The sequence below is a fragment of the Schistocerca cancellata genome, chromosome 1 (genome assembly GCF_023864275.1).
Source record: "Schistocerca cancellata isolate TAMUIC-IGC-003103 chromosome 1, iqSchCanc2.1, whole genome shotgun sequence".
Taxonomy (NCBI): Eukaryota; Metazoa; Arthropoda; class Insecta; order Orthoptera; family Acrididae; genus Schistocerca; species Schistocerca cancellata.
Window position 1 is genome coordinate 1103899081 of NC_064626.1, and position 13949 is coordinate 1103913029.

Below are 13949 nucleotides of genomic sequence, written 5' to 3' on the forward strand. Positions count from 1 at the left end.
GTGAAATAAAAGCAACCAGTATGGCCATGTCTGCTTAGAAAGTGACATACAATTTGCTGCGGTTCCTGCAGTTCTACTCGCACATGTTGTCGATTTCTTCGGCTTCTGGCGAACGATTCCCAAACTGCTCAGGCTTCCCTGATGACTTCTTGGCTGGCCTGTTTTCTTCGCACCATATAAGCAGCCAATATCATGGAATGAGTTATCCCACCCCCGGATTGTTTTGCCTTCTGGAGCTTGTACCTGGTATTTGGTACGAAATCGTTGCTGAATCACCGCAACTGACGAGCATCTAAAAACCAGTGCAATATTATTGCCAATGGCACGTTGACAATTGCGCTACCTTACATAATTTGTTCCCTTCTACTTACAACACATATAACAATTATGTAAGGTAGCACAATTGCCACTGCACCTTTAGCAGTAATATTGCACTAAATTTTACATGAGTGTATTTTGGATGGTGCTGTAGCAAACTGATGTTTCGGGGCTATGGAGTTTTAATTAGATAAGACAGTCTGAGATGATTGCCGCATACCACTGATGGAACTGTCGCATGGCGTTCCAAGACTGCGCCTTGTAAAACTGTTAGGAATTCCTGTAAGGCACTTATGCGTTTGCTCGCATTAACGGAAATGTCAGTGCATGGGCGCCACTTGTTCTATTCATAAGTGAGTGCTACACGCCTCAAGTAGTGTTTCTATACTTTGTAAATTGTTGTAAAATGGTATTTATGAACTTTTACTGATGTTATTAATTTATACGCTGTCGATTGTCAAAAATTGTTCGGTAACAGACAGTTTGCCCCATGTACCCTAGCGCCAGTCAGTGCACTTTTCCAACACATTACCTTCGACCTTCAAAAGATCTGCTAAGCATGTTTGTATAAAAATAATCAATGGCCGAATGTAACATATTTTCATATCCTTTGATGCCAGTTTTGTGTTCTATTTTATTGCCTTTGAAAATGACGGAATATCGAAAGGGGTAAGGCGATTTTGGTAATAACAAAAAAAGTGTGGTCAAGACGTCTGAAAGTTATTGAAGTCCAGCCATAATTTTACATCGTATCCAATGTAGTCGTTCCAAACGAAATGCCTTCTAGAAGTTAGAATAAACTGTATTAATCTGATTGCCTTGAAATTGGCTTTCAGTAAGTCATGCGAGAAGATCACAGCTTGTGTTACAACTGATCGATGTTTTTAAAATACATTGTAACATGGCTGTCACACATCGTTTCGTGATTTTTGTTTCAGCACTGTTTCGATTACTTGATAATTTATTGTGTGAGATTGGTACTTTAGTTGGCAGTGGAAAGTTATTTGATTTCCCGCATGATGGGAGTGAGTCTGTGGTGCACGGCAGTGTACTGTTTGTCAGCAGAAGGTTGTCGCTGTCTCAAAAGCAGGGAACGGCAGCCTTCTGAGAAGCGCCCAGTTTTCGTGGAAAGATCCTGTTTCCAAGAATGTTATTGTGATCAGTTTCCGGCGTACTGTTTGTACATCAAAATGAACTGTCTAATGCCGCTACACTCGCCGCGCGAGAGTGGCCGCTGCTTTCCCCCCAATTTATGAACTGTCTAGTCCAAAGCATTGACCCCACCGCCAGACATGGTGTGAACGATGCTAACCAATGCTGAGCGGCAGCTCGGTACCAGTACCAACCTAAAGAATCGCAATACGAGTTTTGTACAGCATTAGTGAGAAATTTCTGTTGCGCTCCCCTGTTTTTATGTGGGTAAAGGACATTCTCGTTCATCACATTGATAGCAGCAATCAGTCACTCCTCCAAGTGGAGTTTTGGAATTGTAGGAACTGCAAAGAACCGGTAGTCTGCCCTGTCACGGTCGCCATTTTAATGGGGACTTTTTATTATTATTTATTATTATAAGATATCTGAATGGTGCGAAAATTGGCAGTTGACCCTAAATAACGAAAAGTGTGAGGTCATCCACATGATGCTAAAAGGAATTCGATCAACTTGGGTGACACGATAAATCAGTCTAATCTGAAAGCCGTAAATTCAACTAAATATCTAGGTATTACAATTACGAACAACTTCAGTTGGATGGAACACAGAAAATATTGTTGGGAAGGCTAACCAAAGACTGCCTTTTATTGTCAGGACACTTAGAAAATGTAACAGATCTACTAAGGAGACTGCCTACACTACGCTTGTCCGTCCTCTTTTAGAAAACTGCTGTGCAGCGTGGGATCCTTACCAGATAGGACTGACGGAGTACATCGAAAAAGATCAGAGGAGGGCAGCACGTTCTGTATTATCGCGAAATATGGGAGAGAGTGTCACAGAAAAGATACAGGATTTGGGCTGGATATCATTACAAGAAAGGCGTTTTTCGTTGCGACGGAATCTTCTCACGAAATTCCAATAACCAACTTTCTCCTCCTAATGCGAAAATATTTTTTTCACATCGACCTACATAGGGAGAAACGATCACCACGATAAAATAAGGGAAATCAGAGTTCGTACGCAAAGATATAGATGTTGGTTCTTTCCGCGAGCTATACGAGATTGGAATAATAGAGAACTGTGAAGGTGGTTCGATGAACCTTCTGCCAGGCACTTAAATGTGATTTGCAGAGTATCCATGTAGATGTAGATTTAGATGTAGATTATTGGGTTTTGAAATTAGTATTTAATTTTATAATATTCTGGCTTTTAAAATGTTTGAACTCAAATGCAAGTCTGAATAAAATTAAAATTAAAGCAAGAAACCTATGTACTGAAAAATTGTGTAAAAATATTTTTAAATATTGAAATTTGAATGCAATTCTCCAGATATTACCACCACATTTGTTAGCTAGGCTCTTCTACTGGGACTGTCTGTTGGTGAGTATAATTCTGGTACGTGATTTACGCCTAAAAGTTATCGAACTTTGTTTTGTGAAGAGAGAAATTTAGATGTAGTTTCTATTCTGAAAGTAGACCAAACTTATTACACTGATTGGTGCCGTTAATACGCAACCATTCATTAACAGACATCCCCACACAAAGTAAGCCACATTTAATTATCAAATTCACGAAAAGAAAGCTGAGCAAAAAACAAACACAATGAAATTAAATAGTTATTATTACGCAAAATGTGCACAAATAACAAAATCTCTAAGTAACATAGACCAAGCAATATATTTTATGACCGTACCAGACAAAGGCTGAAAAGGCAGAGAGAGAACTAAAAAGTTGCGAGTCCTTGTTCGCTTTAATTACATAGATAATCCAATTACAGAGATATTAATTTCATTGTATTCGCAGTGTCTATTGTCAGAGATAAAATCGTCTCTGCGCTACTGCGCGAAAACACACAGTCACGAAATCCTCTAACACTTGGGGAAACATTACAAAACTTCAGAAGAGAGAATTTTGATTTGGTATCTGTTCGCTTCTTGGCTCTCTTCTTTCCCTAGCTGGCATCCACCTACTGTACTTGGAAAATATAAATATTATTTAGGCTATAGCGCAAGCCATCTTCTGAGCAGCTGTAAATAGGCTGTTTAGGTTTTCTTATTGGTAACGCCGCGTAGCGCTCGGTATGAAAAATGACTGGCTGTGCTGTGTGCAGACTGTGGCTAGTTTGCATTGTTGTCTGCCATTGTAGCGTTGGGCAGTTGGCTGTTAACAGCGCGTAGCGTTGCGCAGTTGGAGGTGAGCCGCCAGCTTGGGTGGATGTGGGGAGAGAGATGGCGGAGTTTTGAAATTTGTAAGACTGGATGTCATGAACTGCTATATATATTATGACTATTAAGGTAAATACATTGTTTGTTCTTTATTAAAATCTTTCATTTGCTTACTATGCCTATCAGTAGTTTGTGCCTTCCGTAGTTTGAATCTTTTATTTAGCTGGCAGTAGTGGCGCTCGCTGTATTGCAGTAGTTCGAGTAATGAAGATTTTTGTGAGGTAAGTGATTTGTGAAAGGTATAGGTTAATGTTAGTCAGGGCCATTCTTTTGTAGGGATTTTTGAAAGTCAGATTGCGTTGCGCTAAAAATATTGTGTGTCAGTTTAAGCACAGTCATGTATAATTGTTCAAAGGGGACGTTTCACAGCTTGTTACACATCTTGTATCCTCAGTTCTTTGCATAATATTTGCCACATTTATCTCGAATTTGAGAGCTGCTTAGCTGAAGAAATATTATTCCGTTTTCTTCCTGCAGTCTTTCAATAAAATGCAAGTCACTCAATGTTTAGCATCATTTTTGTTTTAGTTTACTCCATTTTTAAAAACTGTGCTCTTTTATTTTCTTACCAATTATTCAACTGACTAGACCAAATAAAAGTTCTGTATTTACAGCTTTGACTTACACTTTGAGAGTTCTAACTCCCTACAGCTTCCCCATGGTTAGATGACCCTTAAATAATAAATATAACGAGCTGCATTTTTAGGATGTTGCTTCAGTGTGATGAGTTCCAGTTGTGTGTAGGGGCTAAGCATTAGATTCAAATATATTAGAGATGATAACGAAGTCCCATACTCCTTGATAGAGCGTAGGGGAACGATGCATCGACGTACTAGGCAAGGTTTGCCACTGCATAATGGGGATGAATGATGAAGATGAAGACGACACAACGACACCCATTCATCCCGAGGCAGGTGAAAAGCCCTGACCCCGCCGGGAATCGAGCCCGGGACCCCGTGCTCGGGGAGCGAGAACGCTACCGCGAGACCACCAGCTGCGGACTATATTAGAGATAAAGATGTGATAACAAATGAATAGCACTTCCATGTTTTGTGGTGGGATTAATTGTGCATAAGCTGTTGAGCGTTATTTCGACCTCCTCCAGATCTATTACTGTGCTATTATTCATGTTAAATGTTTCATGCAATCCATGACGGAATATTTCCATACTTCATGTTTAGTTTCCACATACACTTAATGGTTCAAATGGCTCTGAGCACTATGGTACTTAACTTCTGAGGTCATCAGTCCCCTAGAACTTAGAACTACTTAAACCTAACTAACCTAAGGACATCACACACATCCATGCCCGAGGCAGGATTCGAACCTGCGACCGTAGCGGTCGCGCAGCTCCAGCCTGTAGCGCCTAGAACCGCCTTGCCACTCCAGGCGGCATACGCTTAATGATTGGTAATTATCTGTTCTGTTTCATTGGTGATAGTCGTGTTAATTTGTTAACATCGAGTATAGATTTAAGTGTCAGGAAGTCGTTTCTGAAAGTATTTGTATGGAGTGTAACCATGTATGGAAGTGAAACGTGGACGATATATAGTTTAGACAAGAAGAGAATAGAAGCTTTCGAAATGTGGTGCTATAGAAGAATGTTGAAGATTAGATAGGTGGATCACATAACTAATGAGGAGGTATTGAATATAATTGGAGAGAAGAGAAATTTGTAGCACAACTTGACTAGAAGAAGGGATCGGTTGGTAGGGCATATTCTGAGGTATCAAGGGATCACCAATTTAGTATTGGAGGGCAGTATGGAGGGTAGAATTCGTAGAGGGAGACCAAGAGATGAATACACTAAACTGATTCAGAAGGATGTAGATTGCAGTAGGTACTGGGAGATAAAGAAGCTTGCACAGGATAGAGTAGCATGGAGAGCTGCATCAAACCAGTCTCTGGACTGAAGACCACAACAATAACAGTCGTGTATAATTTGCTTCACTTTATGACACGTGATTAATTTTTGATTGTGAAATCCTTCCCAGGAACTAACCCGGTGCCGCGCGGTCTCAGGCGCCTTGCCACGTTTCGGGCGGCTCCCCCCATCGGAGGTTCGAATCCTTCCTCGGGCATGGGTGTGTGTGTGTTGTCCTTAGCGTACGTTATTTTAAGTTAGATAAAGCAATGTGCAAGCCTAGGGACCGATGACCTCCGCAGTTTGGTCCCATAGGAGCTTACCACAAATTTCCAAAAAACTAACCATTTCATTCACATGGCAGGCCTTTTGCCACGATTATCTTAATTTTCACCATAGTTGTTGGCATGGAGGTAATTTTGTCGACATACCTCAGAATATGTTCTACAATGGATGGACGTCAGTGAGACTGGGTTGCAGTTTTGTAGGTCACTTCTGTTATCCTTCTTGTAGACAGGTACAACCTGTGATACAGAGTATAAGTCTTCCCACGGGGACACTACCATGCAGTTTCTAATAGGATTCAATGCACCAACAACTTCAGGTAACTCCACAGGAAAAAATCAATCGAGTGAGATCCGGCGCATCGCACTAACCATGGGACAGGACCTCCACTTCCAGTGTTTGTTGTTCACTTGATCACAGAAATAAATATCGTAATTGTTAATGTTAGGTGTTGTAACAACATCCTCTCACGGACCACGAGAGATAAGGTTTCCAACAGCTGTAGCAGCACATCTTTCATGAACACCTCGTAACGCTCACTAGTGAATCTGCCTGGTAGCGAACAAGGTCGTATTATAATGTGAATTGAAGGCGGAGGCGGGAGGAAGGAAGGAACTAATGATATCAACTGCATCGGAACTTTGTTAGGAATCGGCGTCGATGAGTGAAAATGTGGTCTGGACTTGAACCCTGGATCTCCTTCTTACTAGGGAGTGGCATTAACCACTGAGCCACCAAGACAAAATGTTTATCGCAGATGCGCGAATTATCTCGGCCTGGTCCCAGGCCAACTCACATTCCCACCTACTGCCACCGATATGCAGTCCCTACCAGTGTCCTCCAGCATACCTGCTAGTTTTAGATTTCTGCTGGAGGTCGAACGTGAATGTGCATCCGCAGTGAAGATTGTGGATTCATTCCCCATCCAGGCGAATCGATTATATGAAAGCGTGGTGTCTGTTCTTTCGGACATACCCGAAAGAACAGACACCACACATTCAGATAAAGGTCTAATTAACTGAGCCCACAAGTTGCTGCACCATCTTAACCTGCAATTTCATAAGAATGTGGTGCATGTATTTTCTTCATTCCTGACGTAATTAATGAGGCAATAAAGTTGAAAGAGGCCTCGTCCTTGATCAAAACCAATTGTAGCGTGTTCATCATTGCACTGCCGCACTGGCTAATCTATTGACAGAATCGAATTCTGGGTTTCCAAATCATCTACCCATGTAGCTTGCACCCGTTGTTTGTCGTTGGGGCGTAACTTGTCATTTCATTTGAAAAACAGTGTCAAGTATCACTTTGACGTACAGTGCAGCATTCAACAAAAATTACTTGTCCTTTCCGTGCAGATGAAGTTACGCTACAGCCGCCATCCTAAGTAGAGCAAATTTATCGCGGAATCTGGGAATTTACGAGTTACTGAGTCGTTCAAGTGGCAGAGAGTTGACCGTATTATTCTAAATGCGAATTTCATCGTCATGTCGTTAGATAATAATTGATGAATCTTCCTGCACACAACCCAATATCTCCTCCTCAATGTGCGAAACCAGTTCTTTGTCGAGTACCTTGGTCAACTCTCTGCGACTTGAACGACTCAGTAACTCGTAAATTCCCAGATTCCGCGATAAAGTTGCTCTAATTAGGATGGCGGCTGTAGCGTAACTTCATCTGCACGGAAAGGACAAGTAATTTTTGTTGAATGCTGCACTGTACGTCAAAGTGATACTTGACACTGTTTTTCAAATGAAATGACAAGTTCAGAGACATTACTGGTCTCATAGAGATACGATTTTATGTATACAGACTGAAGTGGCGAGTGAAAATTTGTACCAAAGCCGGGAACCGAACCCGGGTCTCTTGTTTGCTAAGCGGGTGCGGTAGCCACTAAGCGGGAGACCCGTGTTCGATTCCCGGCCTTCGTTCAAATTTTCACTAGCCGCTTCAGTCTATATACAAAAAAGCATGTCTGTATGAGACAATTAAAGTCTCTGAAATCGTTTCATTTTATTTGTATAAGTTCCTGCACCTGGGTTTCCGGCTGGACTCCTATTTACGTTCGATGCTGAGGTGCTATTCCAGAACATGGAGACCCCCAGCAATTCTGTTCGTGTGTAAGGAGGAATTCGGACGGACTGGGACGACACAATTTGGATCGAGGAGAGAGGCGTGCCAGGGTAATCCGTGCAGCTGTGTGAATCGCTGTACCAAGGTGGCTCAGTGGCGAACGTACCTGCCTGGAAAACGAGAGAACCGAGTTCGATTCCAGGACTTGGTACAAGTGTTCACTCGCCGCTTCAGTCTACATACATAAAAGATGTTTTTCAACACAGCCACCAACTCTATGTAAACAACTGTCGGAATGTTCTACCAACAATTTAGCTCATCGACAACAGAAACTGCTCCCTGATGACGGAGCTGTTAGAGAGACGCTCATCGTTGGAAAATATCACCCTCCCCCCCCCCCCCCCCCCCTCCGATGTACTTTCAACTTAACGAAAAGATGTAAATCATTTGGTACAAGATCTGCACTTCCAATCGGCATCAACCAATGTCTGTGTGGCCTCTGTTAAATTGCTGGCATCATATCACTACGGTCGGCTGTGACATTGCATTTAGTCCACACACCGTCAGAAATTCAAGGTGAATCTTTGTTAAGTTTAGACGTTTTTCCCCCACAAGAAACTCGCTGCACCGTGTACTTCAGCTTTGGAGTACTTTCCCAGTTGCCGCGTCTTTTCAGTCGCACACGACGACACCGCGTCTGTTATCCGCACCGCAGCATAACTGTGTCTGCAGGAAACTCGGAACATGGACTCTCTTCTGACAACTAGCAACTCTTGTTACACAATGGTCGTAGCGAGGAACAACATAAGTAGCTTACTTCTGAAATCCCTACGGATATGAGACAGGCGAAATGCCCTCAGGCTTCAAGAAGAGTGTAATAAGCTATTCCAAAGAAGGCACGTGCTGACAAGTGCGGATGGCCTCTGTGGGCCAGGCGCTTCAGTGTGGAACCGCGCTGCTGCTACGGTCGCAGGTTCCAATACTGCCTCGGACATGAATGTGTGTGATGTCCTTCGGTTAGTTAGGTTTAAGTAGTTCTAAGTTCTAGGGGACTGATGACCTCAGATGTTAAGTCCCATAGTGCTTAGAGCCATTTGAACCATTTTGACAAGTGCGAATACTACCTACCCATCAGCTCAATAATTCATGGTTACAAAAAGTGACTGAAATTATTTACATAGCCTTGGGGAAACTGGTAGAAGACAACCTTGGGAAACATCAATTTGGATTCTGGAGTAATGTAGGAACATCCAATGCAGTACTGACCCTATGGCTTATCTTAGATGACAGACTAAAGAAAGGCAAATCTACGTTTATAGCACTTGTTGATTTAGATAGAGCTTTTCACAATGCTGACTGGAACACACGCTTTGGAATATTTAAGGAAGCGGGGTAAAATACAGAGACCGAACAATTATCTACAACTTGTAAAGGAACCAGACTGCAGCCGTCATAAGAGTCGAGAAACATGCCTGATATGTCTGTACGGATTTCTCCCTGGATGTATTTCATCAGCGTAAAGTGTTGCTTGTCCTCCTTGTTCGCAGAGCGCGAAACTGGATCTTGCGTGTGGGGAGAGAGCGCTGGACAGGAGGAGGCCGATGCTCGAGGTCACGTGATGGAGTTCACACCAGAGCCCCACAGGCAGCCGCACCGGCAGTTTTAGATTTGCCGCCCTCGGGGAGACACGAGGGAGAGCAGCGTGTTGTCACTAGACCAACCGGCCGTGGTGCGGCACATGTAAGCCGCACTGCATTGAAGCTGAAGATTCCCTCTCGTCCTCGAGGTCTGATCAACAGAGGGAGTTGACGCTAGAGCCAAATTTTCTTCAAGTCTTCTGAACTCCTAAATTCACTTGTTGGTTTTCGATGGGGTATCAGTGACGGTCGACAAACCATTATTTTGAACCTTTGATTAAAACTCGGTCTTGCACGCTGCACTCGGTGAAGACAGGTTCTAGCATGCACTTTGTCAGAATTAAACTTTATCCCGTTTTGTTGGTTGAACTGTTGACCAAGGTGGTCGTTATTTGTTTCACTTATTTTTTACTACACTGTCAGTTGCAGCCATTTGCTTGGCTAGACAGGGCCGTAGTGTTAATCCTTGTGTAACTTACTTCCTTTATTATATGTGAATTAAGTGTGCCGTCTCTCTGTTGTAGAAGCCCTCTAGTGAAGCATTTAATTAATTTGGCACGGGGAGTCACACAATGGGGATGAGACAAGTGGTTGCCGAAAGTTGTGCTTCTACCAGATGTGACAGATCAGACGCCAGTTTACTGAACATGTGCCCTCCGACTGGTTATTGATACAGCTGGGGTAAAGTGCCGTGATCGGTGTCAAGTCATTGTTATTTTCCTGTACATCGTTTTTTAATCAATACTGTTTCATACCAGTGCTTTGGATCAATACTTAATCCGTTAACTGGCAAAATTTTCTCCGATAGCAGAAAACAGAGGGTTGCTAAATGTCGTATATTATTGCTCTAAGTTTCTATTGAGTCGCGTCTTTATTTAAAAATTTGTGTTTTGTTTATAAGTACTGAATGCTGCTTGAGGTTCTGTTTAAATTATTAAAATTTATTTAATGTTTCAAAGTGTTTTCTGATTACAGGTCTGATATGCTGATGTGTTTTAATGCATGTTGCCAGAAGTTATGTTCTTAAGTTAAGGATAAAGTCCGGTGGTCATTCTTAAAATTTGTCTTAAAGATTATGTCCAATTATAAACATATTAATTGCTTAACGGCTACAAGCCAGTGATCCTGCTGGAGGATGTAACGACATACTACTACTTTATTTATCTTATTTCTCTGTGTTGGTATAATTAATTTTTGTCTAAGAGAATATGTAATAGTCTTTGAAGTGTGTTATTTGTGATGAAGAAAAGACAAAATATTAATGCTTTAAGTTTGAAGGAATAGGTTTAGTAGCTTAATTATCTTTGTAAAGAAGTATCCATCTTTTGTCTGACTTCTCTTTTCACTGTCTTCTTCACAGTTCCTCCTTCTAACCACGACCTGTTAAGATGCTCGTACAAAATTCAAATGGCTCTGAGCACTATGGGACTTAACATCTGAGGTCATGAGTCCCCTAGAACTTAGAACTACTTAAACCTGACTAACCTAAGGACATCACACACATCCATGCCCGAGGCAGGATTCGAACCTGCGACCGTAGCAGTCGTGCGGATCCGGACTGAAGCGCCTAGAACCGCTCGGTCACACCGGCCGGCATGCTCGTACAAATGTAGGTTTCTTTAAGTGAGAATAATTACTCAATTTTGTTCAAACATTGTGCTATGTTCTTTTATTTGGCACCACTTATAGACAGGTTCTACAGTGGAATTGTATAATCAGATTGTATAGTGTTATCGTATAATCAGATTGGGTGATGTCTGCTTAGCCGCCGTTACTGCCACCTCACCCAGATCACTACGAATTGTAGTAAATACTTAGAACTCGCTTGTCATTTAATTAACAAAGTCCGATTGCCCAATATGAATAAAACTGGTGCGCTTAAGATATTCCAAATTCTCACGGTCGCGAAAAGAGGAAGCCAAGACAGTTATTCCTAAAGAGTAATGTCTCGTGTCTTATAGGAATTTAATGTGTAGAATTTTTTCGTCACCTGAATTCAACTTCTGTAAAAGGGAGAGTTAAGTTGATGACCGGTCGATGGACCATTAAAAAACAGATTTTTGCTATGGAGTAAATGTTAGTTTTACTAAATGTGTCTCTTCCATCACTGTTGTTTCTTTCTCGTATAATTCAACAATACAGACATGCGGTGTCGGTGGTAAGTTCCTATGTGACCAAACTGGTCACCGAACCTCCGACGGTGGGGGGGGGGGGGGGGGGGGGGGGGAAGCCGCGCGAACCGTGGTAAGGCGCCCTAGACCTCGCGGCTGTATCGAACGATAAACTATGACGTTTTGAAAGACTGAAAACCTTACGTGCAAATGAACGGAATTTATCTAAAGCTGGTAAAATCAAATCAAAATGTATGAAGCTGCACGAGGTCAAAACTGGTAAATTCTTATGAATACATCGCTGTTAATGACTACAACACAAGGTAAGACAATGCCTCACTCATTCCACAGCAAATCATAAATCCGTTTTCTGTACCAGTAAAATAAACTTATTTGAGCTCATAGCCTGAAAAATATAGTCATTTCAGTATTTTTAATTATTACATAATTACTGTACATTTTGTTCTATAGCAGCAAGATGGCGTATGTATGTAGTGAAGTGCACGCAACTTGAAGTAGTGATCTGCAGTTTTTTTCAAGAAAGTATTTTTTACCTGTGATTATGCACTGAGCGCAAATACCATCTCTGAAATGTTTGTATGTTACCGTATTACGATCAGCAGCGCTTTCGAGAAACTGTATTGCACGTTAATATGGTATAACCGGATGGCAGTTCAGTGTGATGGCGTCTTCAAATTCACAGACTGAGTCTGATCAGGTACCAGAGGAAGAATTCGCCACTGCAGATTTAAATAACATAATGGTTGCGATAAGTGAAGTTACGTCGCCGGCTACAAAAGAATCTAATGGTTTGTTGGTTGATTCGTAGGAGGGGACCAAACAGCGAGGCCACCGATTCCACTGGATTAGGGAAGGATGGGGAAGGAAGTACGCGGTACCCTTTCAAAGGAACTGTCTCGGCATTGCCTAAAGCGATTTAGGGGAATCACGGAAAACCTAAATCAGGATGGCCGAACGTGCGTTTGAGCCGTCGTCCTCCCGAATGCGAATCCATTGTACTAACCACTGCGCCAGCTCGCTCGGTAATGAAACTATCGCTGAACCTGTTGATGCAACACAAGACTTCGTACACTATTGTTACAGATATTGGATCCTATGGACAAACGTATCAGTACTGTGCGGCTGATCCCGGCGGAGGTTCAAATCCTCCCTCGGGCATGGGTGTGTGTGTTTGTCCTTCGGATAATTTAGGTTAAGTAGTGTGTACGCTTAGGGACTGATGACCTTAGCAGTTAAGTCCCATAAGATTTCACACACATTTGAACCTCTGAACGTATCAGTAATCGGACTAATTATATGGCCACTATGAATCAAAGGCAAGAAAGTATGGCTGATGACTTTACTTCTACGAAACAACTTCTACATAGTTTACCTAATCAGGTTGCACAAATAACTGACCAGATCAGGAATCAAATTGAAAAATCAAAAATCGAGGTTGTTAGTCAGGTGACAACGTGTTGCAACCGGCCTAGAAACACTAGTTAACGAGATTACAAGTTTGAAAAACACCATTAGAGGTATTGCTGACTGTAGAAAAGTTGTTAAAAACTTATTATTTTGCAACAACAGAAAGACGTATCGGAATCCACCCTTCAACAGGTAGTAATCCGAGAAGAAGATCATCTCCACTGATGACCAAAAGAAAACAGATGTATTTTAAAGGAAAAGGACGATCAAATTACAAAAAGATTAGAAATACAATTAAAGAAAGCAATACAGCAATCTATTATTCCGAACTGAGCACTTCAGTACGAGATGAATGACGATTCATACAAAAAACTTTGACACAGGATTTGCCTAAATGGCAAGAGAAGTTCAAAGTCACCTTACTCATCGGATGGATAACACAGAAAAGCAATTAAACACGTTAAAGAAACAGGCTACATAGACACTCCTAGACAGCGCATGTTGCTGAAACTTGCGACGTTTGTCATAGTTCGGCGTTGAACGAAAACACATATGTTGATGAAGTACATTGTAGTAATCAGCTGTCACAAAGCCATACAAGTAGGAGTATGGGGAACCCTCTCCTTCTTCTGTTTTACTGAAAGATCTGCATCGCAGGCAATTTCAGATACTCGTACCCGAAAAGAAATGCGTACATCCTGTTATTTTTATTAAATATTTTAAAGGTGTCTTACACAAAATATACCGAGCGAGGTGGAGCAGTGGTTAGCGCACTGGACTTGCATTCTGGAGGACGATGGTTTAATCCCGCGTCCGCCCATCCTGATTTAGGTTTTCCGTGTTTCCCCTAAATCGCTCC